At 33.4% G+C, this 27,556-nt stretch overlaps 1 long non-coding RNA gene across 3 annotated transcripts in view; it reads left to right on the forward strand.

Annotated features, from left to right (window-relative positions):
• Positions 1–202: 202 nt before the first annotated feature.
• LOC112654053 (uncharacterized) overlaps positions 203–27,556 on the forward strand; it is a 41,300-nt gene continuing 13,946 nt past the window's right edge. For 2 of the 3 annotated variants that reach the window (XR_003132685.3, XR_003132684.3), the window contains exon 1: positions 203–304. This is a non-coding gene — a long non-coding RNA (uncharacterized LOC112654053). The remainder of the gene's footprint in view (positions 305–27,556) is intronic. The other variant, XR_003132683.3, reaches the window with a different exon arrangement.

The following is a 27,556-nucleotide window of genomic DNA, read 5'->3' on the forward strand; positions in this document are numbered from 1 at the left end:
AAGCTCATCTCTTTCTTCTTAAACCTTACTAAATATAGACAGTAGTGATCATACATACACTTCAATGACTCTTTTCCAATCTCTTTTTCTATAGTCATAGGCTCAAAGGGCATACATTCTACCTTTTCAGATTTCAGGATTAAGTAACAGATTTCTAGCTTGAGGACCTGGGTACCTCACAATGCCCTTTATTATGTGAAGGAGCACAGGAGTTGGATCACCTGTTACGGGAGTGAAGATGAATTGGATATGTGCATGTTGAATATAAAGTGTCACTGAGATGCTTAGGAAGATCTATGTAAAGGTATTGTATATATGACATCATATACAAAGATATATCTTTGTTGAAGATGTGTAATGTGATGCAGCTATGTTTAGATGCCCTAGAACAATGCATTAAGTTAAGAAGGCAAATGTTTGGGCTCACTCAGAATTATTCTTTTGCTAGGGAAATAAAATAGAAAGGACAGAGTGTCAGACAAATATATATAATAGCTATCAATTTTGTGGTGAGCAAGAATCCAAGATGGACCCCAAGATTCCCACCCCTGGTGTGGCTGTGATTAGGTTGCATTATGTGGCAAAGATTAAGAGATTTTACAGCTATAACTAAGGCTCTAATCAGCTTGACTCCGAGTTAAAGGTAGATTAACTTGGACAGGATTTAGGCAAGTCCTACTTGCCTAATCTGTTGATCCCTGAAAAAAAAAAAAAAAAGATTTAGGCCTTCCTTGAAGTCAGAGATGCTTTACTAATGTCATTGAAGAAGCAAGCTACTGTGAGTTCTATAGGTCCAAGGAAATGAATTCTGACAAGAGCTTGGAGGATGACCAGGCTTCTGATGAGGTCACAGTACTGGTGAAAACTTTGTAGCCTTAGGACAATCTGAGTAGAGGAGCCAAGCACCCCATGGACACCATAAGATAATAAAGGTGTTAAGGTGTTTTGTCTTTAAGCCTCTAAGTTTGTGGTCACTTATACAACAATAGAAAATGAAAGGAGCTTTGTCGGTGTTATTATACGTTTAAACTTTGAGTTTCAGTTGAATAAGGAAGAAAGGAAAGACAGGAGCCTGCTGACAAAATGTAGCTGAAGGAATTAATGTACTGTTGGTTCTGATGAGGTTGAAAAAGCATTTACGTAAGCACACAAATTGAGAACATCATGGTCAAAACATTGAAATTTTTATGGTGTGGATTTCTGTAATTAACATTGACTTGTATGAACATCATTGTGCGCAAGGAATTAGATGATACTGAATATCCAAGCACAAAGTAGCTGGGTTCTTTCTAGGATCTCAAAAAGCTGAAATTAAGGAGCCCAGGGTCCTCATCTAAGCACATAAGGGGCTGGAAGTATTTAGTTTCCTATAGGTGTGAGAGTGAGGTCCCTATTTTCATGCTAGCTGTTGGTTGGGGACCGCTTTCACCTTCTAAAGGTTGCTCTAGGGATGCCCAGGTGGCTCAGTGGTTGAAAGTCTGCCTTTGGCTCAAGCATGATCCTGGGGTCCGGGATTGAGTTCCACATCGGGCCCCTTGCAGGGAGTCTGCTTCTCCCTCTGCCTATGTCTCTGCCTCTCTCATGAATAAAAAAAAAAAAAATTTAAAGAAAATAAAAAAAAATAAAGATTGCCCCCAGTTCTTCAGCATGTAGCTCTCATAGGCAGTTCACGGCACAGCTTTTTGTTTTTTTTTTCTGTGCCAGTGGGATCCTGTCTTTCTGACTTCTCTCACCATTCAGTTCCAACAATCTTCTTTAGCATCATGTAATCAAAGCAATGACTATTCCATCACCATTTACCACATAACATAAACTAATCTAAAGAACCACTATGACATCATAGTTAGGTTCCCTGAGCACTCAAGTGCTGGGGTTATGCAAAGGTACATGCCAGGGAGCAGGATTGTTCTGGGCCATTTTAGTAATTTTGTCTGTGATAGTGACTATCAGAGGTTAGAAAACCGAAAAAAGGTTAGAAAATTAATTAAAAAATTCTAAAAATAAATTTCTAAAAATAAATTATCTTTATAATTTATGTTTATAATAATTATAAATTATAATGATAAATTAATAAAAAATTACTAGAATAAAATTTGCAACAAAATTCTTGAAGTTTTGATACCATTTGGTTAGTAATTCCATATTTTAAAATTTATTCTGAAGAAATAACCTGATATGTTACTTATTGAAGTGTTTTATGAAATAAAAACAAGATCAGTAAATCAACTATTTAAGGAAATATGACTGATTATATAGATTTTCACACAATAATCATAATCATGTGTTCAATATTTTAAATTATAAGCAAATTCTAACTGATAAAAAATGAGTGTAAGCAATATGTGTGTTATACAAAGGAAAATGCTAGTAAATGACCTTGTTCTATAAGGTCAGATGAATTGACAAATGGCCATTTGTTTAAATATTCTGGCTATTTTCTAAATTTAAAAATTTAAAAATAATATATTATAATGTTACTTGGTTAGGCTGTTTTAATAAGATAATTTGGGTGCATTGCACAAAATATAACTAATACATACTATCTTTCTAGATAAATATAAAATACAATTTGCTTAGAAATTATTTTTTGAAAAATACAAGATATTGTCTTTTCACATTGTATAATACACAAACTCTGAAATCCAAATTGCCACAAATAAAAATTTAAGTTGTGGAGTAAAATAAAGGCAAATTTTTGGAAAGTCATTATCAAGACCTTACTAACAATTAGGGAAAACTGTCAATATCATATCCTTCATGAATGCCTTCATGTTATCCAGGTTATAAAGATTAATATTAGCAAATAGATTTTTGCATGAAATACATTGTCTACATTGTATATTTGTCTATATTATCTGTATTATAAGAATCATCTTAATACACAGATTTCTTTATCAGAGGATCATCCTGTTGACTTACACTCTAAGTATAAAAACTCTTTTGAAATTTAAAACATTATTTTGTTTTTGGTATAAGGAATTAATTCATTCTAAATCAGTGCCTCAATTAAGAACATTTATGTATGAAAAAAACAGAAACTCTATTCAGTTTTTGGCTTTGTTGGATTTCTGAAATAATAACATATAGTATTAATATAGACTTAAAATTCAGTTTTTGACTTTGGTTATTAGGTATATTTTGAGTTTATGTTGACCAGATGGATTATAATACTCATTAAACTGCTGAACAACCACAACAAAAAAATAGGAATATATCTTCATGATAATGCTTTGTAGCATGCCCAGCATCTGCATTTCTAATTTGTCTTAATTATGTACATATACAATTTGGTCAATGTTTTGCATTTCAAAAATCCTTTCTAATTTAAATGTATCTGATAGTTCATATGAGTAATTATGTAATTAAATGAGACAATCATTGTCTAATTGGCATATTTCAGTTTCTACTGTGATGTGACAATTAAGTAGAATCCATTGTAGAACATAATATCTCCAACAGAGAATTTAGGGACTATCAAGTAAGCACAGTGGTTTTGAAGCAGCATATCCTAAGGTTCATTTGCTAAAATGACTTACACCAAGTGGGGTGAGCTCAAATGCATAAGTTGCACTTAAACTAAAGCATATATCATCAATGGCAGTACTCTGTTAAATTGTAGGTTCAATGTCTTCCTGTCTTATACAAACAAATGTAATGGAATTAGGGTGTTGGGATGATATTCAGTCCATCACATTTATATTTAATGAATCAAGAGCACTGCACTAATTTCTGAAGTACCTGAGAAGCACTGCAAAATATTATGTTAATCTTTTATAAAGTGTTCAATTTGGTGATCTGATGATTTCTGTCTATCTATCTATCTATCTATCTATCTATCATCTATCTATCATCTATCATCATTACTATCTACCTACTTATTTGCCTATCTATGTATCTATCATCTATCTATACTTTGGTCTATATATGGCAGTTTATGATAAACTGTCAGGGTAACTAAAAGAGGATATTAGTGGTATTAGATTTTGGATAAGGTTGTCATATGTTTTTCTCTCTTAAGATAAGGTCATTTAGATATCTACTTAAACCAGTACAAAATATCAAATTTACAAGTATAAAGTCAAAGACCTTTATAATTTAATATAAAAGTAAAGTCTTGAGGCACCTGGCCGTGTAGTTGGTTGAGCCCCTGACTCTTGGTTTTGATTCAGGTCGTGATACCAGAGTCGAGAGTGGAATCTACTTCAAATTCTTTCTCCATCTCCCTCTGCCCCTCCCCCTATGCATTCTCTCTCTCTCTCTCTCTCTCTCTCTGTCTGTCTTTCTTTCTAAAATAAATAAATAAATCTTTTTTAAAAAAGGAAAGTCATACTATTATTGTAGCATGAGACAGGATTTCCTACCTTTTTCAGGCTGAATGATATTCTATCATATGTGTATACCACATTTTGTGCTAAGTGTAATAAATCAGACTCAGAAAGACAAACACCATAGGATTTCACTTATATGTAGTATCTAAATTAATCAAATTCACAGAAACAGAAAGACTGGTGGTCACTGGGGACTGGAGTAGGGGGTGAGGAAGGAATGTTATTTAATAGGTGTAGTGTTTCAGTGGTGCGAAATAGAAAATTTCTAGAATTGGGTTTCACAACAATGTGACTATATTAACGCTACTAAACTATATGTTTTAAGGTGGCGAGGAAGATAAATTTTGTTATATCTTTTTTAAGACAATAAATAAATACAAGTAAAGACTTACTAAATTTTCCTGGAAGCCTAAGGATTTTAATATGTATTCCACTAAAGATAATCATATTTGAGCATCTGAATTCAAAAAATGCATCTATTGTCAGGGTTTAGTGTCAGATTTTGGAAATTATTAAAATGTTTTTCTTTCCTCTATAAGTTTCACTTTTCTTTTGCTTTTCAAGGTATAATACCTTCATTTTTGTTACATTTTATCAGGGCAATTTGGGCAACATTTTCTCATTTGAACTACATGGATAGTTTCAGAAGTCTTCTTGATAAATTGGTCCAAATTTAATTTCATACAAGTATGTTATCTTATTAGGACCACACACTCATCTTTGATGTTACTGTGGTTGCTTCCCTTTTATTTTTAACACACTGATTTTTTTCCCAAAAATATTTTATAAATATTTTGATTTATATAATTGATGCCTTCATGTATGAAAACTGAACTTCAATTTGAAATTCTGTTTCTTTATCCTTACATTTTATTTTATTTTTTATTTTTTATTTTTTTAATTTTTATTTATTTATGATAGTCACACAGAGAGAGAGAGGCAGAGACATAGACAGAGGGAGAAGCAGGCTCCATGCACCAGGAGCCTGATGTGGGATTTGATCCCAGGTCTCCCGGATCGCACCCTGGGCCAAAGGCAGGCGCCAAGCCGCTGCGCCACCCAGGGATCCCTATCCTTACATTTAAGATTATAATAGCATGACTTCATTCAGATTGATAGTGATTATTTATGTCTAGCATTATGACCTGATTCTAATGAATTTGCAACTATTAGTGTAAAAACAAAACATGTGAATTTTTTAATTCCAGTGCCAGCAAGTCTCAATCTGTACTCTTGGACTGGATCCTAGTAATTTAGATATGGAAAATTTGGGATGCCATTGATTTAACAACGATGTTCTGAGAAATTCTGACCTACTCATACATAGGTATCAAAAAATCATAAAACTATAATCAGCATTGACCTATTTATGAACACAGCATGGTATAAATTAAGCATTCAATAAAAAATGCATTATTCTCAGTTAATCTAGATCTTCTTTAAATTGAGAATAAGAAAACATAAGTTCCCTTAAATAGATATCTCATCTGTAGTTTCCACCCCAACCCTTCTGTCGAGACCCTCTCCTGCTAATTCACAGGCAACTATGCAACCAGACACAAGATAGACTCTAAGAACCTTTCTAGATACAGACCATGTGACTTAGAAAACCATAAACCTAGGATGAGGAAACAGTTAAGAAAATTCATACCCTAGAAATCATCCACTTATAGTAAAACTGCAGAGCTTCTTTCACAAAGAAAAAAAAAAAAAAACAGCTTCTTTCACAAAGAAAAAAAAATAGCATAAATACTTTAAGAGTGTCCTGGGAGAAGTACCATCAAGGGATGAATTAATTTGATGTACTCTGAAATCTTTTTAATATTTTTGGCTCTCTACATACCTGGATTCTACATTTAATTTTTACTATATAAATCCAAATCCTAGCTCAAAAATTATTTCATCCAAGACACTTTTAGGTATTTATGCTATTTTTCTCCTCGTTTATGCTTTTCCAGCAAGCCAATCCTATTACTATATCTCTAAGTTGAAGGGTAGTATCCATATTTCTTGACTCTCCCTCCCTCTCTCCCCCATCTTCCTTCCCTTCCTTCCTCTATCAGTTCTCCCTCTTGCTCTCTGTATTTACATTATATTTGAAATTAAGAAACCTAAAGTCTACTGTCAGCCTGGCAACCTTCTAGAATACCAGGTCTTGCTTTATTTATATTTCTTTCTTGCTAGTTCATTTCTTAAATCTTTTTAACTCATTGTTGGAGAAGCCACAGCAAATTTTAGGACTATTTTGGGGAAATCCTATCAAAATTTATTTTACTTTCTAATTATAAAAATCCTTGTCAGAGTGCCTTCTGGCTCTATACTATACACATTTCATTCTATTCCATACCTACATTTATCTGGTGCTGGTCATCAAGGGATATGTTTTTATTGTGACACATGACCTGTCCTGTAACAACGAGGGGGTACCAGCAGTATGGGTCAGGAGTATTCCTGGAAGTCATATCTACCTCAGACACTGAGATGAGATGTAAATGTTGACAGAGAGGCAACTATACACCTCATAAACCTATCCAAGATACAGACATGAATTGAATTCTCAACTCAACTTCCTGTTAACTAGATCCCCAAAATGCCCTCAGCACTTCTAATGCAATTAGCACAATGGTAAATGAGGGGGGGAAAGGTTAATTTGGAGTGTTGCTTTAATCAATTGCAATACAAAAATCTTGAATATGCCTATTTTACACAAAAGTATGGCCAGGTAAACACATTGCAAGGGTCCCTCCAAGGTGTTTGGAAGGCATCCAAAAAGTGAGAAGCCCTATACTTAAGCTTCTTTAGCTTCATGGTAAATCTACCTCTGGCTCTGAGTATAAAAGATCTGTGGTATATTAAGAATTTTCTGCTTTTCTCCTTATAGCAGAACTCTACCTTCACATTTACCCATTCAGGCAATGAATGACAGAAACTGAAAGGGGTGAGAGGGAGAAGGGGAGAGAGAGAGTGAGAAACCAAGATAGATCATTCTAGACCTTGAATCCAAGGGCCCCTGGAACAAATTCTACCTAGGCACTTCTATTTTGGTCAGGTGAACCAAAAAATTTCCTTCTATAGTCACCTTCATATTTTGCTTAGGTTTCTACAACTAGCTCTTGTAAAAACTGTAACACAGTATAGACTCAAAATTCCCAAATGTAAATTACTTTAGAGGTAACACACTCAACAGACAGAAACTATGTTCTATTGGCTGCTAGCATTATGTGTAAGCTCCTGGCTAAACTGTAATCTTGCCAAGAGAAGGTTTTGACCTTCTGCTTAAAAATTTAAATGAAAGACAGTACTGCTTCTCTTGGGGGGAGGGGGAGGGCTGATGTGCCTGCCCACTTCCTCGACTGCTGAACTGCCACCAGACATATTTTCTAGATTCAGTTGATTCACAATAAATGATGTAATTCTATTCAATTTTTGTTTATGCAAGTGTTTTTAGACATTACCTCCATTAAGATATTCAGGACTACCGGATGAGAGTTACCTAGAATTTTCTTGTTAGCAATTTGATAATTCTGTGGGCATAAACAGCTTCCTTTAGGCTCACATGGGTTAATATGAGGGCAAATGGTAAGAACAAGAAAGAACATGCAATGGGCCTATTTTGTGACTCTAAGCAAAAACTCTTGGAAGCCATAGCACTTGACAATCATAAAGTAATGTTTAATATTATGACTAAATTCTGAAATATACAGCATTTATTTTATTAGAAAAAGCATTCCAAGGCCCTAATCCTAAAATTAGCCACACATAACTTTTGTTGTACATGCTACAGTTTGTATCATAATGCGTATCACATTACTTTTACTGAAGAGGGCTCATACATGCATATTAGTATATAATCTGCCTTTCACTAAATTATGTATCTTTAATATTTTGTACTTCATTAAAATTATCCTACTGTATCCCTTCATATTTTGTGCTTTTTGTACTAATTTTTAGATATTTTATGTTACGTTAAAAAAAAAGCAAAAAACAAAACAAAACAAAAAAACAGAAAACCCAAGTGCCTTTTTGGCACAGGAGGCAGAGTATCAGTCTCAGAATATGAAAAAATAGAAAATCTCATTATCAAAGTTCCACTACAGATACAATTCCTTCTAACATTTGGTATATTTCCTTCTAGAGATGTCAATGCATGTTCACGCATGTTATATTGCACACATGTATTGCAAAATTTGGATCACCTTGCACATAGTGTTTTGTCCTTTTTTTTGCTCTAATAGTATTACAGTCTAAACATATTCCTATACCAACACATCTACATTAACAGGTTCATTTCAGTGGGTAATATTTCATTCTCCAAATGCTATAATTTCTTCAATTTGCTGCCTTAAATGATCATTTAAGTTGCTGTACATTTTGCTACTATAAACAGTGCTATAATGAACATCCAGGTAACTCTTATCTTTGTGCTTAGATTTATCTAAGTGTAAATTCTGGATCAAATTTTGTGAAAAATTAGGGTACCTGGGTGGCTCAGTGGTTGAGCATCTGTCTTCGGCTCAGGTCATGATCCCAGAGTCCTGAGATCCAGTCCCGCATCTGGCTCCCTGCAAGAAGCCTGTTTCTCCCTCTACCTTTTTCTCTGCCTCTCTCTGTGTGTCTCTCATGAATAAATAAATAAAATATTTTTAAAAAATCTGTGAAAAATTATGTTTGGCTTGATTGCAAATTTTATTTGAAACCAACTTTGTCTTTTCCTTCCTTCTTCTTATTAAAGTATTTTGTTTAAAGGCTCTTGGATGCCTTAGTTGGTTGAACCTCTGGCTCTAGATTTCAGCTCAGGTCATGATCTCAGGGTCCTAGTGATATGGGAGAGCTTGGTTGTTGTCTCACAGAGTCGAAGAATGAATCTCGCAGATGACAGAGAGTGAGCAAAGCGATAGAAATTTATTAAGCAGAGATACAGAGAAAGCTCTCAAAAGTGGGAAGGGTCCCAACAGGGTTGCAAGTGAGGGCCTTTAATGTCTGCCTTTTATAGGAAACTGACCAGGGAAATTGGTAAATTTCTTATCAATATCAGGGTGGATATTTAGAACAAACATTGTGGACTTATAATTATCATAATAATAAACAAGACTTTTTTTTTTTTTGTTTTGTTTTGTAAATATCATGAGCCCAAACAAGGTGTTCCCTTCTCTCTGGTTAATATCTCCTCCATAATATTTCTCTACATCTGGGATTTCTGTGATTACCTAGTGGCCATTAAAGGGTGATACTCCCTAACATTGTGGAGCTAGAGAGCCAGGTTTATTTGTTTCTGTTTTTACTATCTTATCTCTGTTTTCTTGGGATGCGTAGGAACCTGACTCTGGGGCCTTTCAGTGTCCTTGGGGTTTATGGGTGCCCAGATCCTGGAAGCCTAACTCCAGGCCTTTCCCTTATCTTTCCCTGCCTAGCTCTATCTGCCCCTAACTTGTTCCTACATCATTAGCATAGAGCCCTGCATCAGGCTCTGTGTTTAGTGGGGAATCTACTTGAGGCTTCTCTCTCTCCCTCTCTTTCTGCCTTTCCCCCCACTTGCACATGTACCCTCTCTCTAACTCAAATAAATAAATCTTTAAAAATAAAAAAAATAAAGTATCTTGTTTTGAAGATTTTATAGAGCTTTGTCTTTTTCCCATAATATTTGAATGACTCTTAAAAGTTAGATCTTCATCTAAAGCTGATGTCAACACTGAAAGCAACATTGAAAGAATATTAGACTCCATGTCACTTAAATGTCATGAGTTTGTTTTTTTTTATTATTAGTTTTAAATTTTTTTAAATTTTCTACTCTTATTTTTGTCCCAAATACATGCATAGAAACACATTTCTAATCATATCAGTTGAGGCATCCTCCTTCCAATTCAGTAACTTCAACAATAGAAGAGTGTATATTTTTACTTTGGTTGATATATACTATTTATATATTTTTTCACATACTGCCTGTATAATATCATATTATATATAGTAACTATATATACACTATAAATTTATTTTATATTTATTATAATACTATAAAATTAGTAAAAACATATTTACTAAATATATATATGTGTGTATATATATATGTGTATATATATATATATATATATGTATATATAAATAAATACACTTTCCAACATCACCACTATTGGTAGTAGGTTCTTAGCAAAATGTTCCTTAGTCACCATAATCTCTTCATTCATAGTAATAACATACTTATCTATATATGACCACTCAGAATAAGAACAGTATTTTCCAGTATCTTTTTGGGGACCTAATCAATTGCAAGTTTAAATTGTGACAAGAAGGATGTCAATGGAAACTATAAATCTAAACTCTAGGAAGTATCTTAGCAAGAGTCAGCCTTTCTTTCTGGTTAGTCTTCTTGTCAACATCAGTTGAGTTTCAGTAACTGAAAAAAAATTTTTTGAGGCACTTATGAATGGAGGCTGCACACAAAGGCGAAATGACAAAGAATGTGAGTCCCTGACACTGCAGACCCACACACAAGCTCTGGACCATTTATCTGGATTTTTACATGGAAGAGAGGTAAACATCTATCTTGGGCTTCTATCAGTTGCAGCCTAAATTAAACATATCCTTACACAGGGAAAATACAAAATGTTTATTTTTAACAGCTAAATTAGACAAGGATTTTTATCATTTTCAAAAGCGCATGTATATTTCTGTAAAGTATACATATCTATGTATACTTTTTGAAAGGTATACATATATATTTGTGTGTATGTATGATTTTATTACTTAAAAAAATACAGGGGTAAATAATTGCAAAGTTCCCACATAATTTATATTCTAAATAAAGGACATAAAAGATATAAAGACATGATACATATTTATATATAATGCAACTATGAGATGCTAGCATGACTTTAAGGAAAGATATTTTTAATCTATATGGTTGTCATTTTAATATAATAAACTGGTACACAAATGTGACTAAGTACCACAAATAATATAGTTTTGTGTAGACATTAGGTTTTATTTCTATTTTTAGACAATGAAAATACTTTGGTGTTATCACATTCTTTATGCAGAGGTAATATTCAAAAGATTAAAATAAAAATATAGATTTAAGCCTTCCAAACTTTAAAATTATCCTTGAGTTTTTAAAGGGGGCTTTTAAGAACTGACTTGGGAGATGCTGTAGAAACCTTTTGAAACATAAACATTCAGTTTCGTTCTATTTTCTGAGGCAGAAATCTTGCTATAAAAGAATTTCAAATTTACCCCAGTGGACATGTTAGTGAATGTAGAACAAAGACTTTTCTTACCTGCTACTGTTTACTTTGTTATTGCCTATTAAAAATCATTCACTGCTATAATTCCCGGAAATGAGACACCATTTCTATGTTATTAGAAAATTTTCAAGGGCAACTCAATATAGTTAAAATGGAACTTTGCTAAGGGGTTGGCTTTCAGCAAAGTAAAACCTTCTAACTGTCTTATTTAGTAAAAAAAAGAATAATAATGAGGCCATTTAGAAAATTAGGATTCTATAAATTTCCAAAAAAAAATGAATTTCTGCCCTTGATTATTAAATCATTGCTTATATCTAAAATAGTGTGTACTCACAACATGGCTACTCTTTCCTGTACTGTGATTAGTGGCTGAGAACATCTACTGCCAGACTCCTTTTCTAGCTACCCTGAACTCCAATAAGATGAATGTACTTGTCAAAATTTGCACTTTCACGCTTAAAGATGAATCAAGTCTAGTGATAGTTCAGGGGAAAGATTTTTAAACGTCATTTTTATTGTTACCCTGACCTTCAGATACCAAAATTCTGTTTTGGGGTGTAGTTTTTAAGTTTCTTAGCGTTCTCTACTAAGTTCTTTGTTTTTTTGCTTGTTTTTTCTCAAATAAATCTTTGCTTACTTACCTGTGTTTTTCCTGACAACCACTCCTTTCCCTGGTTGTATCCTGTGATTTTTAATTCTGATTTGCCTGAATTACTAGGACTCCTAGTTCTTTCAACAACCATTCCCTGGTTTTGATCTTTCCTTCCTGGGCAGTTACTACTCAGATTCTGATATTAAACACAGGATACTTTAGGAATTCTCATTTTTCTTTTTAAGTGAGGAGTATTTTAGATATATCAATTCTGGCTCCTGGTTCCACACTTTAATTAATGTCCAATTTTCCTTAGACAATATTTTAGCATATTCTTAAAAATAACTAAGAAATGGTCTCTAATCTTAAAACTATAAGAATGGATTAATCTATATGAACAGATTAGGCCTGAGGAAAGGAAGAAATGTGTAGATTATTTCAGTAAAAAGATTAGCACTTATATAATAACACACTAATTCACAGACAACAGAATTCTTAAAATTTTAAAAGACTGATCATACTCCATATCAAGGAAATGCAGCAATTAGAATTTTCATACAATTCCTTTAGTAGTGTCAATTAACACTATTGTTTTGGAGCATCTCTGAGTAATAGATACTAAAGTTGACCCTATACATAGCATGTGTCCCAGAATAACCACTCTTAGTATATACCCAATAATATATCCAGATATAGTCATGAAAATATATGTGTAAGAATGTTTATAGAAGTACTGGTAATGTCCAAAAACTGAGAAACAACCCAAATGTCCAACAATAGCCTAATGAAAAACAACTTCTGGTACATTTACACAATAGAATAATATGCAACATGAAAATGAATGAAAACTATTATAACACAAAGGGATAATGAATGCCACAAATATAATATTGAGAAATAGAAGCCAGATATTAAAGACCAAAAACTAATATAGGCATTATAAAATCAAAATAACAGGGGATCCCAGGGTGGTGCAGCGGTTTGGTGCCTGCCTTTGGCCCACGGTGCGATCCTGGAGACCCGGGATCAAATCCCATGTCGGGCTCCTGGTGCATGGAGCCTGCTTCTCCCTCTGCCTGTGTCTCTGGCTCTCTCTGTCTCTCTCTGTGACTACCATAAATAAATAAAAATTAAAAAAAAATAAAATAAAAAATAAAATCAAAATAACTTCTCTCTTTGGAGGAGAAGTTAGTGGTTGCGAAAAGAACAAAAAGCAGCTTATAGGATGTTGGTAATGCTTGGTTTCCAGATCTGGAGATGATTTATGGTTGTGTTGATTCATACTTGTTTTGCAGTAATTGATCAACATATACACTTATGATTATGAATTTTTCTGCATTACATTTTACTTCTAAAAAGTTTAAAGAAAAAATCAAATCAATGTCAGATGATTTACATACATCTAAATGTCTCTTTGCCACAAGTCTTCAGATATAATTATCATTAACCACTGAACAAGGCATGGGGCTTTCCAGAAATACTTTCTTGATAAGTTTTAGTACTTGGAGTACTATTATACTTTGCTAAGCCAGAGAAGTTGGGCTATTTACATCTATGTAGTCTAGAGCAATGAAGGGTTTATAGAAATTCACCCTCCTGAACTGCAGATTTAAATTCATAGCCTCTACAAAGGAATACAAACTCTCTATTCCTACCTCATAAGCCATCAACCAGAGCAACCAATACATTATTTCTGAAGTGCATCTTATATTGTTCTGGCCGTCTAAGCCTTTCAGTGTGTATTTATTGAGTACCTACCATATCTAAGTCACTCTACTCATCTTTCAGAAATTATATACACAAGGTAAAGCAAAATGACTCTTATGTAGTGTAGAGAAAATGAGAAACAAAATAATAACCTTATTTCATATATGTATTTTGTAAATAAGTTCCTTCTTGGTTTTGAGCAGATTTATAACAATGATGAAAGGGAAGGTGCATTTGCATAGGAAGAATAAAGAAGATACAATAATCAGATACACATTAAAACTATGATGAACTATATTTTTGTTAACTAGTTCCAATTATAATTAATGAATAATTGGTATTACAAGACATCTAAAATAAATAACTCAAATTACTTAATGGATTTTTTTCTTTAATGATCACAAGACAACTGACAGCTGGCCACATATCTAAAATCTTATTGCAGGTGTTTACAAAAGTATTTATGCATTTCTATGTGGTGGGTATATTGAACTAATGTAACTAATGGCAATAAATGATTTTGATATTTTAAATAGTTATACTAATAATAGTACTTATACACCCTCATGGGTGTGTTCTTCCTCAAACTTGATCCTGAGAGTTCTCACAAATCAATAAAACACTGTGATTTACACATACCAAAGCCTCAGAGAAACATCTGTTTAATTAAACTTTCTTTCCTATAGAAATATTTGGCCTTGAAACAGAAAGTTAAATAATAAAGGCCATAAAGGAGAAACCCATAGTTAATATCATCCTCAATGGGGAAAAAGTTGAGTTTTTCCTGTAAGGTCAGGAACAAGACAAGGATATCCATTTGCAACACTGTTATTTAACAGTAATGGAAGTCCTAGCCTCAGCAATCAGACAACAAAAGGAAAAAAAAAAGTATCCAAATAACCATGGAAGAAGTAAAACTTTCACTATTTGCAGATGACATGGTACTTTATATAGAAAACCGAAAAGACTCCACCAAAAAATTTCTAGAACTGATACATAAATTCAATAAAATTGCAAGATACAAAATCAATGTACAGAAATCTGTTACATTTCTATACATCAATAACAAAGTAGCAGAAAGAAAAATCAATGAATCAATCCCATTTACAATAGCACCAAAAACCATAAAAGAACTAGGAATAAACCTAAACTAAGAGGTAAAAGATCTGTATTCTGAAAACTAAAGAACACTGATGAAAGAAATTGGAGGTGACAGAAAAAATGGAAAAATATTCCACGATCATGGATCAGAGGAACAAATATTGTTAAAATGTCTATATTACTTACGGCAGTCTATGCGTTTAATGTAATCCCTATCAAAATACCACCAGAATTTTTCACAGAAATAGAAGAATCCTAAAATTTGTATAGAACCACAAAGGATCCCAAACATCAAAGCAATTTTGAAAAAGAAAAGGACAGCTGGAAGCATCACAAGTCCTGACTTCAAGTTATATTATAAGGCTATAGTGATCAAGACAGTATGGTACAAAAGCAGACACAGATAAATGGAACAGAATAGAAAACTCAGAAGTAAACTCACAACTATTTGATCAATTAATCTTCCACAAAGCAGGAAAGAAATTCCAGTGGGAAAAAGAAAGTCTTTTTAACAAATGATGTTGGGAAAACTGGATAGCAACATGCAAAAGAATGAAACTGGGCCACTTTCTTACACCATTCACGAAAATAAATTCAAAATGGATTAAAGATCTGAAAACATGAAAATCCTAGAGGAGTCACAGGCAATAACCTCACTGACATCAGTCATAGCAACTTCTTCCTACTTATGTCTCCTGAAGCAAGGGAACAAAAGCAAAGATGCAGTATTGATACTTCATCAAGATAAAAAGCTTTTTCCACAATGAAGGAAACAACAAAACTAAAAGGCAACCTCAAATGACATATCTGATAAAGCATTAGTATCTAAAATAAGTAAAGAACGGGTTAAACTCAAAACCCCCAAAAACAAATAATACAATTTAAAATAGACAGAACACATGAAAAGATGCTCAACATCACTGATCTTGAAGGAAATACAAATCAAATCTACAATGAGTTATCATCCCATATCTGTCAGAATGGCTTAGATTAATGACACAGAAAACAACAGATGTTGGTGAGGATGTGGAGAAAGGGGAACCCTGTGACACTGTTGGTGGGAATGCAAACTCTGCAGCCACTCTGAAAAGCAGTATGGAGGTTCCTCAAAAAAAAAAAAATCAAAATTAGAACTACTCTATGACTCAGCAATTCACTACTAAGAATTTACCTAAAGGATACAAAAATATTGATTCAAAGGGATGCATATACCCTTATGTTTATAGTGACATTATCAACCATAGCCAAATCATACAAAGAGCCTAAGTGTCCATGGATTGATGAATGGATAATGAAGAGGTGGTATATCCACATGCTAGAATATTACTTAGCCATCAAAAAGAATAAAATTTTGCTGTTTGCAAAGACATGGATGGAGCTAGAGAGTATTATGCTAAGCAAAATAAGTCAGACAACACCATATGATTTCACTCATATGTGGAATTTGAGAAAAAAAAACAAAAAATATAAGGGGGAAAAAGGGGAGGCAAATCAAGAAATAAACTCATAACTATGGAAAATAAACTGATGGTTACCAAAGGGGCTATAGGTGTAGGAGTGAGTTAAATAAGCGATGGGGATTAAGGAGGGAATTTTTGATGAGCAACAGATGTTGTATGGAAGTGTTGAATCACTACATTCTACATATGAACCTAATATTACACTATATATTAACTAACAAGAATTTAAATAACAACTCAGAAGAAAAAAAAAAACATTGCCCAGTCTGGATATTCTATATAGAACATAAGAGGTTTAAAGTGGGCAATCACTATTCCTCATAGTTTCCACAAAAAAAAAAAAAAAAAAAAAAAAGTGAACCCTATAGTGATGTGAACAGATTCTTAAGAGGAATCAGAAACCTGTATTTGATATACAGCATTCTTTCAAAATGTAGGCTAATAATTAAAAATAGCCATAGTAAGAAATACAAACACAAACCCATTATGAATCAAACAAAATGTATCTGTGAAAAAAAAATCATACTAGAATATGTAAACTTCCAAAATAACTTTGAGATTTGTCTAAAAACATGAAATAATTAGGCAATGAACATTTCCTAAGACAGTTGGTAATAGAGTTCAAAACTAAATAGAAAATCTATAACATGTAAAAAGTAGAATTTCCGGATAATACTTAAAGGAACTGTGAATATACTTCAGCTTTTGGAAAAGAAAAGTCCAAGAGGCACAATTTGGGGACCCTCATTGGAGTTGAGTCTGAGTGGGCTGTGGTCAGAAACTGAAAGAATGAGATAAAATGGATCAAGTTGAGGGCCCTCTGTCTCTGCAGTGTGTTCACGATGAAGCAGATGGAGCGTGTAAGGCCACGGATAGGAACAGATAACAGAAAAAAAGAGCTGCTGGGAAGAGAAAGACTAACATGAAAATGATTGGCAAGGAGAAAAAAGAAAGTGACAGATAAAACTTAACAATTTCTTCTGTTTCACAGTTCACTCTTATTCTATCTCACTCATTATTAAGACTCCTAACCCTGCATTTTCTTAGTGTCACAGTGCCATACCCTCAGGTCAACATTTTCCCCACACTGCTCAGATTATTGCCTGGGTATTAACATTATTATTTTAAAATCAGGAGTTCTGAGTTGATAGATGGTACAGTCTGAGCTTTGTGTTCGCCCAGTACACCTGCAAAGGTCGTGCCAGCCAGGGTCTGAGATGAAGGGAGCAGTACACTCTATAGCGGGATGAGTAATGTCAGAGCAATGACACTACATATGCAGTGGGTCAGAAGACAGTCTACAAGGTTGATTGAAGCCAGAGATCTTTTCTCAGTGAACATGAGAGCTGGAGATGTACAGTGAATCAAGGTCAGAAATCCATCAGCAGATTAGCGGAGGTCCAAGAGGGGTAATCCAGTGTCTTAAGGACCCCTCGGTGACGAAAGGACAGGCGTTGCCTTCTCAGATGGGAAGCAGTGTCATTTAATTTGACTTGTTCAATAAATTCTGTGTTTTTCTATTTGGGAAAACTACACTTTCAGGGAAATTGCTCATGTTTTATTTTGTTTTCTGGACACTTTCTTTTTACAAATGAGCTCTTTTTTTTTTTTTTCTTTTTCTTTTAAAAGTTCTAATCAATTCTATTTTGAACCGATAGAGAAGTTATTTAAAACTGGTAGATATTACATATTAAATTGGTTTCCTAAAAAATATAGCTGGATCATAAGGATCATATGAAATGAGTATATAAATGAATAAAATATTTTTTCAAAGATAGCCTAATAAACGACACCAATAAATACTCAACTTTAAAACATTAAATAAATCCATGGCAAGTCTGTTGGGTGCTTAAAAAGGAAATAATTTCACAAAACAAGAAAGTATCTATACCTCCATGGAGGCACGTACAGGTCCCCCGCTTCACTGTTTTGACAAGGTCTATCTACTACTGCAATTTCCCCTTAAAAACCTAGTCTCTGACGACTCTTCTAGAGTTCTGTCTTTTCTTTTTTTCATTAATTCTATATTATTTGTATCATTTCAGTTTCTTCCTCTCACTTTTTTTCCCCTCTCAACCTATAAGCTTCATATCTTGCCCTTTAAAAACAATTAACAAAATAAAAATTAAAAAAAAATTCCTGGACCTTGATCTTCCTTACTTACCATCAGATTTCTTTTCCCACTTCCAAATGAAGAAGTCTGTACCTGGAGTCAACACACTTTTTTCAGTAAAGAACCAGATAGAAATGTTTAAGGCTTTGTGACACACACACCACCATCCTAACTATTCAAACCTTGTGTTGTAACCTGAAAGCAACCATAGACAATGTATAAATGAACAAACCTGGCTTTGTTCCATTAACACTTCTTTAGAAAACTAGGTGATGGGCTGGTTTGACTCACAGGCTCTAGTTTGTCAATGTGTACATACTCATCAAAGTTACTTCCTTCTATCAGTATACACACCCCCACTTGACTGTACTTTCCAACCATTTAAAACTATTTCTGCTACATAAACTAAATGAAGTATGTGCAGTCCTTGTAAATCCAGACCCTCCACTCGATTGTACATTCCCACCTTTGACATTTTCAAAGACACTCATCCAATAATTCTCACTGACTCAGTGAAATCAACCCCCATTGACATTGCAGATCACCTTTACCAAGTTTTACTTTTTTCTATTTTCGGTGTCTTTGAATTGAATTGAATTCTTCATGTAACATTAATTTTTCATCCCTCTGCAGTCTGAATTTAGTCTTCATGTCTCCTTGGAAATATAATCCCTAGGGCCGCTTTTCAGCTGCCATCTTTCAGATCTCAATTTAAATGCCATTTACTTAGAGAAGACTGTCTTAACTTTCGAATATAAATTAGGGAACTCCTGTTGTTCTCTGTCCCCTCTCCTCATTTTTTACTTAGCACTTAACATGATTTAGGGTAATATTTTTTTCTTTTATGATTTTCTTCCTCATGAGACTATAATCTCCGTGATGAAAAAGAGTTTGTCTGTATAGTTCACCTGTGTTCATTGTGCGTAGCACATAGTACATCTTCAGTATATATTTACCAAAGGAGTAAATGTCAGCTCCCAAGGATATTTTTAGGTCATAAATTTCTGCCTCATTTGACACCTTTGGTCCTCCTAGATCACCTCTATGGAACTCTCTGTCTCTTTCTAGAACCACAGACTTAAACCATGAAAATCTGAATTAACGTCTTCCCTGTAAATTTTCTGTCATTTCATACTTTGTATAATTTGTCAACACTGTGATCCATCAGTTTCTTATCTAATCAACCTTTATTGTTATCTATTTCATAATCCTCACATCTGTTTACAAGTTTTTGTGGTTTTATGTCTTGGATATAACTCAATTTCTTCATTACTTATGATGAATATCCTAGTTTAGAATACCATCTTTGGGGTACTTGAGTGGCTCAGTGGTTGAGAGTCTGCCTTTGGCTCAGGTGTGATCCTGGGGTCCTGGGATCGAGTCCCACATCGGGATCCCTGCAAGGAGCCTGCTTCTCCCTCTGCCTATGTCTCTGCCTCTCTCTCTCTCTCTGTGCCTCTCATGAATAAATAAATAGAATCTTAAATATATATATATATATATATATATTCCGTCTTTCCTCACCTAAACAATCTCCTGATTAGTCTTCTTACCTGCAATCTTTTCTGGAATAAAATCTGATACACAAGTTTCCGCTTTAATGCTCAATGGGTTAAACTCTTACTCAACCATTAATTGTAGATAGTGTATATTTTGCTCAATGTTTCTGAGTGTCAGTGCTCTCAGCATTATTATGGGTGGAATATTACCTGTTTCATGGGTTTATAGTTAGGAATACAAGGTAAAAATTACATTATCTTAAATGTATCTTAAAAATTACATTACGTTATCTGTTAAGCAAATAATTTGAGGACATTTCCATCTATTAAATGTTTTCTGAAGAAATAAGAAAAAAGGCACATTTTTTAAAGTAATCATTTCTAAAAATCCAGGTAAGCCATGCCTAAGGCAAGTAATGTAGACTGATTCATAAAATAAGTTAAAAATAAAGTTCAAAATATTTTTTAATGTTTATTATTTTAAATTTATTTATTTATTTATTTATTTATTTATTTATTTATTTATTTACTGACTGACTTACTTATTTATTCATGAAAGACACAGAGAAGCAGAGACATAGGGAGAGGGAGAAGCAGGCTCCCCACGCGGAGCCTGATGTGGGACTCCATCCCAGGACCCAAGGATCATGACCTGAGCCAAAGGCAGACCCTCAACCACTGAGCCACCCAGGTGCCCCAAAGTTCAAAATCTTTTTAGAGAATCTACTTTAACTGATAGACTGATCTCAAACAGTTTTGGGATATTGACATCTATATAATGTGGTAAAAGAAGGTAGTTCAAACTAATTAAGATGAAAACTTACTTCAATGAACAAACAAAATTTATAAATATTTCTAAAACCAACTGTCATTTTTTCCACTTCCTAAAATATTTGGCCAAAAACACTCTCTGACTCTCAGAAAGCATTTTAGATAGCATGAGTCAAAAATATGGCCATGAAGATGAGAAATAATTTGCCCTGGGCACAGCAAACTTGAAACAATAGCCTGAGTCTCAGACATCTCTCTATAGGTGGATTAAGTGCATAGGAACTAAGAAGCTGATCAAGATTTAAGCTCTTTAAATGATAACCTGAGGCATTTGAAAATGTTTAAGTTTCTTTGAGCAGAATCAATTGGAATCATAAGCGGTTAGAAGCACCAGAACAACAGGAATTAGGGAGACACTATTATAGAGAAAAGGTGAATGAAAAGTTGGGAAATTATTGATTGGCTATAGTTTAAATCCTAGTTGGCTATCTGTGATTACTTGTTCTGTGGTTTCAATTTCATATCCTTGAGACATTTTCAGGCTTAGATTTTGGTTTACTTTAGAAGGCTACCAAAGCATTCGAGCCACCTCAGTCTAATAGCCTTCTTGTTTGACTAATTTATGAGAGTTTTTATTATTTTCATTCTTAATTGTTTGTAAGCATGCTATAAGTTGGCAAGAGATTTTGGCTTTATTTTGTGAAAAATGGCACTTGGGAAAAATTATTGACATTACCAATGTAAAATTTTGTTAGACTGAGCTCTATGCTCCTGGAAATACCCAAAGTTAACAAAACAAAACAAACAAACAAAAGCAAAACAAACAAAAAACCTTCCTTTGTTCCAGTAATTGGCTTACTGAAAGGAACTACTCTTTCTCCAAGACTTAAGTAAGAGGTATGGATATTCCCTTTCTTTACATATAACAAGACCAGACACAGACCCTCCAAATTCCCATTCTTTGCCTCAAAGACTAACTGAATTGTTGGTTCCCACTGATTAACTGGGGAGAAAAGTGCCATTAATAGACTTGAGCCCTGCATGGAGCCTGCTTCTCCCTCTGCCTGTGTCTCTGCCCGCCCCCCTCTATGTCTCTCATGAATAAATAAATAAAATCTTTAAAAAAAATAGACTTGAGCAAACTTTAATTAAACTCTTCTTTATCCTCATGTCTTGAATTTTCACCCACCCTCAGTAGACATACAACTCCTCTTTAATGGCACCTCCAGAGAATCTGCAGACCAGAAGGAAAGATTCTCTGAAGAAATGTCCTCCAAACATGCCACCTACCCCCTAGACCCCATGCTTTCTAGCCTTACTCACCCTTCCCTGTAACAGACAATGCTTTTTCTCCCATCTTTTGAGATTTTTACTCATCTCTCTATTTCAGTAATTCCCTCACATTGCTATAGTCCTTTTCTTCCTTATTGCAATAATACTTTGAAGAGTCTCTCTTTACCTAAATCCAGACTGAATTTTATCTAACAACATCTAAGTTTTAAATCATTGAATTTTGTTAACCTATGCATATTGCTTGAGAGAAGGGATATTTCTATGCTCTATTTTCTCTAATATAAGGATATAATTTCTGAGGTCTAACAAGGAAAACTGCTGTTTAAACACTAATTGATGCAGTTACAATTGCCTTCTCTTTGTTTAAACATGCCTTTAAAACACTTTTTTTAATTAAACTTTAAGAAAAATCTTAAAAGTGAACTTGAATTTCCTAAAGATTAATTAAAAACTTTGCAATACACTTTTCTGTAACACTAAACTCCTTAACTTGAATGTACCTATTAATTATAGTATAAAAATTATATTACATGTATGAGTACAAAATCTAGAAGGATGAATGCCCCACAGACTATTTTAATGTTCCACTTTCAATAACCATTTTCTTCCAAGTCAAATTTAAAATTGTCCTTTCCTTCAAGGCCATCACATTATTCCATTGGAGGATACATTATATAAAAGTTTCTCCTGCTCTCTATTTCCTACACTTGACACCATTAATTTCTACATACTATTTATCTGGCTGTGTGGCAGAGCAGAAAGGGCTTTTGGTATGGGATCATGTAAGCTTGAGTATGAGTACAGACTCTGCTATTCATTTTTAGTTTGAACTTGGGCAAATAGTATAGTCTATTTATAAAATGGAGATGATAAATTTTCCTTGGAAGATTGGTGACAAGATTGCTAAGATAAAGATGCAGGACTTTACAAAAAATGACTCATCTTTAATATACAATGATCTCGGTTTCTTCCCTGAAGTGACTTGCCAACAACTTCATAGAACCATTCATGAAATTCTTGGTTTGTAAAGTCTGTATAGAAAGTCATAGATATTGTTAAGATGTAGAATAACAAATATAATTTTTATTGCTTTCTTTGTAAGAGCTTTTAGTTAATTCTCCATTTTTTCTACAAGAAGACACAGAATTATTACCATAAATGTGTAAAACTATTCCAACTTACTTTCTTTACAATCTTTCCTACCACTATTACTTCTTCCTTTTGTATTCTTTAAAAATATTTAATGTAAGGAGTTCATTTCATTTTTCACTGTCTACATTATGTACAGTTCTGCTAATTATTGAACTCAGCAAAATTAATATTACTATTAAAAAAGAAAAAGAAAGCAACAAACATTGCAACTAACTAGATAACATGCTTCTCAAGTATTACAAATTGTTTGCATGATTCTTCACTCTTCTTTTTGTTTGGTGTTCTTCTAATTTGTTCTGTTTCTGCTTTTCCAGATTATGTGCATCTATAAGAATTAAAAGTACATGATCATTGCATGGTGACAGGGTAGCTACACTTGTGGGGAGCATAGCATAATGTATAAACTAGTTGAATCACTATGTTATACATTTGAAACTAACGTAACATTGTGTGGCAACTATATTTCAATAAAAAATTAAAGAACTATCACAAAAATAAACATCCCTATAGATAAAGATGAAGTGCGTGATCATTAAATGACCTTGGATGATAATAAATGTCATGTATTAGGCCTTTAACACAAAGCTTGAAATGTGAAGTGACTTCCATTCATTCATTCAACATCTACCATCTACCATCAAATATATATATATATATATATATATATAATTTTTTGTCATACATATACACATACATATATTTACTTTTCTAACTAAATTTCTTAAATAAAAATTATATATGTGTAAGGTGTACAACATGACGATTTTTATATGATGTAATTATTATTATAGTCAAACTAATCAATAATACATTTCTTCACAGTTATCTTTTTGCATGTTTGTGCATACTGAGATCATCTGAAATTTTCTCTTATAGCAAATTTCCAATGTTCAATACAGTATTTTTAACTATACTCATTATGATGTATATTAAAGTTCTAAAACTATTCATCTTACATAACTGCAATTTTGTACCGACTGACCAGTCTCTTCCCATTTCTCCTACCTCATTGCTCCTGGTAACCACCATTCTATTGTCTGCTTTTATGTATTTGACTTTTTTTACTTCACATATAAGTGAGATCGGACAGTATTTTTCCTTCTGTATCTGGCTTATCGTAATATTCTCCAGGTTCATCAGATTGTTTTAAATGGCATGACCCTTTTATAAGGGTGAAAAATATTCCATATATATATGTATCAATATTCCATTTATATATATAATTTCTGTATCTATTTATTCATTAATGGACATGAATTGTTTCCATATCTCTCTGTGAATAATACTACAATGAACATAGGAAGGTAGATATCTCTTTGAGGTACCGATTTTATTTCTATTGCTTTGCATTCATAGACTGCTGAATTACATGGTAGTTTTATTTTTAATTTTTTGAGGAATTTTCATACTATTTTCCATAATGGCTATACCAATTTACATTCTCACTAACAATGTACAAGAGTTTTCTTTTCTCCACATCCTTATGAACACTTATCCTTTACCTTTTTTATAGTAGGCATCCAAACAGATTTGAAGTGATATCTCACTGTGGGTTTTTTTTTTTTCAAGATTTTATTTATTTACTCATGAGAGACACACATAGAGAGAGGCAAAGACTTAGGAAGAGGGAGAAGCAGACTCCCCATGGGGAGCCTGATGTGGGACTCAATCCCAGGACTCCAGGATCATGACCTGACCCAAAGACAGATGCCCAACCACTGAGCCACCCAGGTTCCCCTCTCATTGTGGTTTTGCTTTGAATTTCTCTAATGATGAACAATGTTGAGCACCTTTTCAGATACTTACTGGCTTTTGCATGTCTTCTTTTTTGCTGACAAATGCCCATGTCTGTAATCCAGAGTAAATTTTTTAGGTTGCATGAATGGAAGAATTTTCAATTAAAATTTTAGTTTTATGAATTAGTCATTTTTAGTATTTTTATAATATATTTCTCAAGAAAACTTTGGAATTGTGATTGAATGAAGTGATAATGTGAACTTTCCTGGGTATATCAGTTATCGGGACTACTATGTGACTTTTAATGGTCCTTCTGCCCAAATATAACATTCAGCCACTTTATTCTCACATCTGACTCTATCCTCTGCAAAGCTGAAACTTCTTCTAGCCTCCTCTGCTTTACATTTCTCCTTAACAATGCTTTTCTCTAGCAAATTTTATTTTTCTTAATCATTTTGTTAATTTGTTTCTCTTTCTTCCACTAAAATCTAAGGTTCAAGAGAATATATTTATCTATTTTAACAGTGTAGTACCCTGGCATTCAGAACAAATGTTTACAATAGCAAGAGGGAAAACTAGAGCAGCATCAGGATTTCTAGCATAAGTAGTATAGAATTACTAGGATAACTAACTTTGAACCAAGGATACAGGGAAATATTGCTTCTTTTATTTTTTTTGTCAGTAGTAATGATAAGATTATTTGGAAGGATTTAACATGTAGAGTGAACTGACAATATAGTGTTTTAGACTGATTGTTACTGTCCTATGATTAATAATCTATATTATTTTTCATAATCATTACCTTATTTTGTCATAAAATTGATCTATCAGGCAAAGTTACCCTGTAACTACTCTGTTAGGCAGCATTATTAATTCTATTTTAAAATGAAGAAACTATAGTTTAGAGAGATTACAAAGCATACACAAATTATATAGTGGATGAACCAAGTTTCAAATAACTATTATTATTATTGAAGAACATAACTTTAATTGTTGTTGAATACAGCTGATAATTTAATCACACAGATTTTTTAAATTAATTAATTGATTAATTAATTTTGATGAGCTCTTTTAAAAAACTAATTTCCCAGCATCTATATCAAATGATTCTGGCATTAAGAGTTCAGAATGGGATCCATTTATCTATATTTTTCAGCAAGCTGCCTGAGAGATTCTGATGAATAACCTGATTTGGAAGCAAGAACATGTTTGATGGTATTTATTTTCAATACCTGGTTTAGGTTAATTAGAAAATTATTTTAGTGGTGCAACTGAGTTAAGACAACTGAAAATGGTGAAAAGATATCCATGATAGAACATGAGGCTATAAATGACAGAACTTAATAGAATGTGATATTTACTTTAATGAGTTATTCAGGGTTCTATTAGCAAAACATGGACACTGTAGGTATAATGAAATAAGAAATTCCACCTTACACAATTGTGGAGGAGCCAGAAAAGTAAAAATATGAAAAGGGGGTTAGAAAGATCAAGGGAAAGTCAGTAATGATCCCTGGCATAGTTGATAGTGTGAGGGTTTCCAGGAAAATCGAGGAACTAAGTACCTCTACCTCCTAGAGAAGAACCATGATGATGACATGGTGTACATGTCTGTGGCAGGATGTTGTGGCTACTCCCTCCCAGAGTTTGATGAGGATCAGACTCTTGTTTCATGTAAGTCCCTGCCCAAATGTGCTTGTTACTAAAAGAAGCAGAAGCAGAAGAAAGAAGAAGAAGAAGAAGAAGAAGAAGAAGAAGAAGAAGAAGAAGAAGAAGAAGAAGAAGAAGAAGAAGAAGGAGAAAAATTACCATTGCTAAGAAAGTAGGCAACAAAATGTAATGGGGGGGGGCGGGGAAGTAAGTTAAATGTGCTTCCAGTGAAATAAATTTATATACAGCCCACTGGAGCATTATTAGTGAAAATTTCCCCTCAAGGTAAGTTTCCAGCTTCTCTTGCTTGATTTTGTGGGAAGAATCCAGCATAGCTGTGCCTTCAGTCCTGGCTAAGGTAGTAAGTTTCTGTTATGGTTCTAAAGATGGTCATTATTTTAGTTCACTCTATTCTTTCAATTATCTCTATTTTAATTCTATTGATCATGGATTTGCATTTGTCTCTTGTGGTTAATACCTTCCTGAGTTTGAAAACAAAAACAAAAATAAAACACCTTTTGAACCAAGGGTGGTAGATCAGCGGAGCCAGCAATTAGAGAGGAGAATTCTTACTGATGCAGGATCTGGACCCCACCAGCACATCTGTATTTGTCTCTCATTTCCAATAATCAACAATCTTCTGAGTAAAATGGCTGCTGCTTTATTTTTATCTTCAAATACTGAATATTTTCACATTCATCCAATATTGCATTTTTTACTTTTTGTCCAACTCTGTTCACAAATGAGGAACATAAATGCTAATAACTTAATTGATGCTAGAACAGTCCAGAGTATATATATAGTAAGGAAAAGTCAGATTTAGATGATGACACAGACGGTAATGGGGCAAAATTTTAAGTAATAAGAATACTGAATTTAACGAAATTTTTCTGAGTTAGGGTATGGGTTGAGAAT

Source organism: Canis lupus, chromosome 3 (genome assembly GCF_003254725.2).
Source record: "Canis lupus dingo isolate Sandy chromosome 3, ASM325472v2, whole genome shotgun sequence".
NCBI classification, from domain to species: Eukaryota; Metazoa; Chordata; class Mammalia; order Carnivora; family Canidae; genus Canis; species Canis lupus.